The sequence below is a fragment of the Buceros rhinoceros genome, unplaced genomic scaffold (assembly GCF_000710305.1).
Source record: "Buceros rhinoceros silvestris isolate BGI_N320 unplaced genomic scaffold, ASM71030v1 scaffold18758, whole genome shotgun sequence".
Lineage (NCBI taxonomy): Eukaryota > Metazoa > Chordata > Aves > Bucerotiformes > Bucerotidae > Buceros > Buceros rhinoceros.
The window spans coordinates 43,554-50,482 of NW_010426532.1; positions in this window are offsets into that span (position 1 = coordinate 43,554).

A 6,929-nucleotide genomic window follows, 5' to 3' on the forward strand; every position below is an offset into this window, starting at 1 on the left:
AACCATGGCAGCATCAATTGACGCCACCCACGTACACACACCTTGACAGTTCCGTGTATCTACATATGTGCTCCTGTGTGTGTACACATGTGTGTGTATGGTTTTATTACAGCATATTCCCCAAGTCTCGGTCATGACCACAAAGCTCTGAGACACAGCTCTGTCCGGAAGAGCACTGAAAGATGTTGCCTGCAAACTCGAGAGCTCAGCACCCCCACAGCCCAGGGCCGAAGTAGCTCCCTACTTCTAAAATACTCCATTTCCACACACACATGTTTCGGAGTTCACTGTTTCTCCACTTTATTTTAGGCAGACAATGCATTCCATGGGACATGCCACCGCTCCTTTTCCCACTGCCCACACAAATTCCCCTGGGGTGACCAGCTGAGTGTCAGCGCTGATCTGGACCAGAAGCGCCAGCATCTGCTCCCCGGCAGTGCTGTGGAAACAGCAGCTGTGCACGGCAGACCCACGGGACGGTGCGGTGCATGCCATCAACAGCAGGTCAGCTGTGCTGCTCACTGGACCACGAGCCCTGCCGATGAGCAGCCATGCTCACATTTCATTTTCCCCAGCACCAACCACAGCCCAGCCTGCCACAGAGCTTTGACATCAGCACCTGAGACTACCTGGGACACTTCAAGTTTCTAAGGTGAGTTAAGGTCTGCTACAGATCCTTGGACACGTTTTCTTGGTTAGTAGCACCTATACACCAGACATAGCAAGGTGCCAAACTGGAAAGAAAAGTTCATCTGGAGTTCTTACTGGGAAAGACAGAAGCAGGTAGGTTGCAAAGGAGAACACGAAATGCCAAAGGCACAAATCACTTTCTGCTATCTAAAAACAATTAGACTAACCGATACAGTGCGCAGTCATAACTCAACCCCACAGACACCCGTGACACAACAGGTACTAGTACTTTCCTCATGGAACAGCAGTAAAGCTTTAACCCCAGCAGAGTTCACACACCGAGAGACTTCAGCACGTCAACAAAACGCTCTGTTAACACCAAAGACCCCAAAAGTTCACTGCAGTGCAGCAAGTCAACTCTGCAAATTAAAGCGCCACACAACGTGCTACAGGAAACTGGCTGGGAACCACAGGAAATCCCGTCACACCAAGACAGAGGAGGGGGTAGGATACAGAGCAGAATGTCAGTCCCAAACTGGCAGCTTTTTTCCTCTTTAAACCCAAAGAAGCATTCCCATGGCACTGACCTTGACCACTTTTCCTCGCAGCCGTGAAGTTACTGTTCCTCAAGAAGCCCTTCACAGGAATTTCTCCTCGCCTCCTACTCCTGTATGTAAGTCAATTTACTCAACTTCTGTCGATAAGGAAGAGAGCACAGAATGTGCCTAGGAGATCACCGGTGGTTTGAGTAATTTGATAGTGAATATCAAACCTACTCCTGTATGTAAGTCAATTTACTCAACTTCTGTCGATAAGGAAGAGAGCACAGAATGTGCCTAGGAGATCACCGGTGGTTTGAGTAATTTGATAGTGAATATCAAAATATTAATCCCTTATCACCTCCAGATTCTGAAACCATGTTGTAATAAAAATTACTGGAAAGTATTAAACAGGTCCGTCATCTACGCTAACAGAAACTGAAAGTCGGAAATTACGGTAAAATTTGGCACCCAGTCACAATCCACCAGGCTTCATTCACAACGCCAGCTCCTGCAGTTCCAGGTCACGCTGTCATGCAGGCACTTGCTGCCCAAGTTATCAAAAACAGAAGTGCACGTAACACAGAGGACAGGGTACTGTAGGTTCTTCCTAACCAAAATAACCAGAGTTTTCTTCCACCGAACCAGAACACAGAAACACGAGTAAAGACAAACCCAGCCTGCTCCCAGCACTGGTGGGGACCAGGAAACGCTTCAGCACAAGGCAGAGCTGTCCCTTACACAGTCCCCTGTGCAAAGGCAGCACAGGAACTGGTTTACAGGCACTCCAGTAAGAGAAGCAAAGCAGCCCTCCGTTCATCGGCTTCCAGTCCAGTGCTCCAGAACCACCGTCCCACCTGGGAACGACATAACCCTCTGACAACGCAAGGGTCGGCAAGCGCTTTTGAGGTCCGACATGTACAACCATGCAACCAATCCATTTGTGTCCTGCACATCATTTCCTCCTTTGCAAACGCACCTCCTGTAGTAGCAGCATGCTTAACCACGCTTCCTCTCGAGAGAGCGGGTCAGCATTTTTTCAGCCAGTTTCCCTTGTACAGGCCCACAAAGTTCTGCTGAGCATCGCTGCCCCGTTTCCCATCCACAGTGTGTCACAACCCTCACAATCACATCCTCGACTTGGCATTTTTGGAGTCTCCCTAGCTGACAGGAACCAGTTCTGGAACTAGTGAAAAGTACAAGAGAGAAGCTCAAGGAACACACCCCCTATTTCCGAAGCCAAGGAACACTTGTCAAGAGTGACAGCTGTTTGCAGGAGCGAGCAGGACTTTTCTCCAAGAGACGGAGCTTGGCGTCACTGGTGCTTCCCTTTCCAAACAGTAAGATTCAAGCACAAGCAGAAACTCACACAACAGGACCCTACCAACCAAACTGAACGCAGTGGGTTTTTTTGTCAGAGCCAAGACTGTTGACTAAACATTTACAGAGGGGATTATGCTGGGTCATCTAGGGCAGCGCAGTTCAGGCAGTTCCATTTCACCACGCCATTATGCCTCCAGTCTCTCAAACATCGGTACGCCACACACAGCGTGTTACTGGAGATGTCACCACGGTGATGCCTTCAGGCAGGATGCGCTTCCTGCCCAGCTTTTCAAGAGAAAGCTCCTTAACTTGCCCAAGACATTGCTAAGGCACCTATAACAGCATCTGCTAGCATGGGTTACGAAAAAAAAACCAAATCAAAAACACACTAAAAAACTTTGAGCAGCCCTTTGATCTTCAACACAGGGAAAGGTTTTTCCTCGTCCCTCCCAACTGTGTCCACTGAATTTAGCTCCGTCTGTAGTTTACTCTTAAAACAGAGTGAGTTTGGAAAGCAGGACAATGACATTATCTGTGAATACTGATGAGACATAAAAATAAAGCTACTCATCCTACAACACTGCAACTATGATCAATAGAACCCGCACGTTCAATTCACTTCATGGATTCATTTCAGACTAACACTAAGCGTTCTTAACGTGCTCAACAGATTATTTAAAAAAACCCCTTGATTTTAACTCCAAGTTAAAATCAAGTAAGTGTTGAGATAAAATATAGTTACAGAATGGTTAAATCAGTGGGTACGGAGATATTGGACACCTAATAAGCAGCCACCACAACTTTTCTGGACCTGAACTCCATTGTCATGCTGAATGGTTACCACCCAATTAAAACAAAACAAAACCCACAACAAACCCCCCACCTTTCCTTTAACTCTTATTTGCTGTCATGTGTCTTTCTTTTCCCTTGAAATCACTATTCTAACTGTGAGTTACATATGCAAATGTAAGACCCCAAAGCCAAGAAGGGATCTACTACCTTGCAGATGAATTACTCGCCCGCTGAATACTACACAGGTACCACAGCACGAAAACGAGGCAAAGCCCAAGGTGCCCTGCTCCAGCCAAACACTTCGTTCCACGAGACCTTGGAGAAGTGCCACCGCTCGCTGCAACCAAAACAAAGGAGTCAGCAGGCCGTGCCGAGAGCACCGAGCAGTTCCTAAGGCTGGAAGCATGTCAGACCACGGCAGATCACAGAAGGGTCTCTGGGTTACGGTTTGCCTAGGGCATCACAGCACACGTACTCAACTAGCAAGATGAAACACAGCAAGAGCCTCTGAAGTCTCATTCACATCCGTGTAGCACCAGTAGTGAACTCACTGGCCATCATGTTCACACATTAGCGTGATCAGAACTGGATTACCTGGCTGGAATTGGTTGTTAAGAATATCTGGTATGAGTATTTGAGGCGATCAGTGTAAGGATTTTCATTACCTCACCTCATCTTTCGCTGTCTGCAAATACACGTATGTGTTTAAACTACGAGCATACCAAAGGAGCAGGCATAGACCTATGTCATATGAACAACACGAGGCCAATACACTTTAAGAGCAAAACAGCTGAGGTGTAACCTGCTGACAGCAATAAAGAGAACTTAGAAGTATTTTAGGTAGTAATATTTCCTTGGCACCCGCACGGGGGCAGGCAGCTCTCAAAGCCCTGTATTCAACTGCTTTCGGCAGGTACCAGACTCCAAAACACCTCTTTATTAAAACTGCTATCCAAATTATTCTACATCACCTTAACACTCAGGATTCACTCCATAATAACTCCTTCTAGCTTCACATTGTGACATCTGACAATTTAAAAAGGGATACTGAAACTTCTGAACAGTAGAAGCAGCTTGATCATCTTAAATGACAAGCTATGCTGCAATGGCAATAAGATTCCAGGTATCAGGGTCAGGGTGATCCAAATCATTTAACACCTCTCACACATGTCCTATGTCTCAAGGCAGAGAGAGTCAACAGCTGTAACTCTGATCGAGGCGGTTATTCATTGAAAGCATCAGTCTAGAAGCCCGCTGGGAAGGTGATACAGTCAATCCCAATCAAGATTGGAGGAACCTCAGGACATCTACATGACTAAACCAGACTAGCTCAGCACACAGTGTATTGTTTTGACGAGTTTCTCTATGGTTACGCTGCCTTTAGAACCACAGTAACAATATAAGCTTTCTTTTCTAGCTTCAGAGTGCCCCAGGAACCTCCCGACAGCTCTTGCTGAGAACAACAACCCTCCTGCTGCTGTCAAGAGTTCTCATTAAGTGAAAGCCAAGTGGTACTACTCAAGTGATAACTCATCTAAACCGATCTGAGGGCAAAGGTCTCAAATCTACAGACACAGACTATGCTACTGAGCTCTATGGAGAGATTTGGGGCTCCAAAGGATGCCATTACTTCCTTTTCTTCAGAACCTTGGTTTTCCTGCACATCAGGCACAACACAGGATGCATCCCGTTTGTAACGCTGCCACAAGAATTTTCCTTCACACTTCCTGTTCTTGTCTCCTGACACGCAGGCCATATTCAAGTGAGGCCCTTACACACAACTGTCAGCAGAGGAATTAAGTGCCTTACGTTCTTTAATGACCTCTTTGCTCTGTATCTGAGACACGGAGCTCAAATCCCCAGTGCCGAGAGGAATCACCTTCTCCTGTGTTCACGCTGTGGCAGTCCAGAAGAGCGCTTGGCTCTGTCAGAGCTCTTGAACAGCACAGACCAAACCCTCGCACACTGAGCAGTGAGATGAAAATTAGCTCTGAGTTACGTTCCTCCGTGGCTTGTCTCTCCCAAGAAACACTGCTTTCAGAGAGTTCCATGCAAGGCATTCAGTCATCGCCCAAAACAAAAAAGAAGAAAAAATTGTTTACCAACTATTTCTCTAGGTGAAAGCACATTCTGCTCTTTGACCTACAGGAACTGCAGAAGTACCTAAGAACATGTCATATTAACCACTGACTTCTAAAACTGCTTTTTGTTTTGTAGGAGAAGCAGCAAAACACTGCAGTAACAACTCATTAGAACTGCTACCGAAAAGCAACATGCACAGACAGAAACCACAGTCCAAACAACAAACGACAAAAAGGAGAAGTGAAACGAGTCAGTACAACGGAAGGGGAATTAAACCAAGAACAGGGCCATTCCTGTCTATTAGCACATAACTCCCAGAGACTCGTGCACTGACGTTTAAAGGCACCACAGGAACACATTCATCCCTCGACATAACGCGCATGTTTGGAAGAAAGCCCGACGTATACATTATTCCAAATAAAACCTCCTCGGGTCCTGGTACAGCAGATTTCCTGTCATGGTTCTGTACATGGCAATCAAGGCATGGCGTATCACAGAAACGAGGAGGAAGAAACCATCCCAGAGCCAGGACATTCCAAACTCTACCCCAATCTCCTGTACAGACTTGTACGACTTGGGGCGAAGCCCTTCATCTTCCTGTGTTTCTCCACCTGCAGAATAATGACTCTCCCTGCGAGGACGCGGCGTGCCTCAGATCAATACCAGCTTTGACACCTCTGCAAGAGGCAGACAAAAACTGCTCAGAGGTGTTCGCTCTCACGTGGATGAGAGCACTCATGTCTTCAGTACGTTTACCATCTGCAGCAGCAGCAAGGCAGACCTCACAGGAACCCAGGCTACCACCAGACCTCATACCTTTACAGGCAGAACACGGCCGGTTCGCTCAGTTTCAGTTCCACACCACGGGCTTGCTGCTGGTACCACCCATGTTCATGGCGCGCAGGAACAAAGCAGCATGTCTTCTACTACTCAAAGCAAAAGAAACATTCCCTATGTAATTAAAACAGATCTCTAGGATTGAGACTTTTTTTTTTACTGCCAGTTGTTAACCTGTGCTTTTCTGTGCATTTCCCTTCACCTGCTGCTGTTCAGAAACCCAGTTTCACAACCAACTGCACCCATACCCAGGACATCCCACTGCGACCAGTAAAAACTAACTAACCTAGACAAGCGTGAGCAAGGAACGCATGAATCAGAGGAGAGGAAGGGAAAGGTTCCTACCTTCTTAACCAGCAGACAAACACTCAAGAGACTGAAATCCATTCCCAAGACAACCAGAAAAGCGAGAGAAGAATTCCTTGTCAGCAGCTAGACAGCGATGAAGAGGAAAACCCGAACCTAGCCCTTCAGTAGAACAGGGGGTTCACATTGGAGAGGGAAATTCTACAGCTGGCGAGGAAGATACAGGACACGACATCTCTCCCACAGCAGAACGGCAGACTAGGGATGACATCCCCTGTGTCAGGGTACTGCTGCGCAGTGTCACTGGGATCTGCGAACTAGCCTCACACTCCCAGCTTCAGGTACCAGAAATAGGCAAATATTCCCAGCGTTTCAGGAGGCAGCCATTCAGCCCGGCCATTAGCAGCTTTTAACCTAACC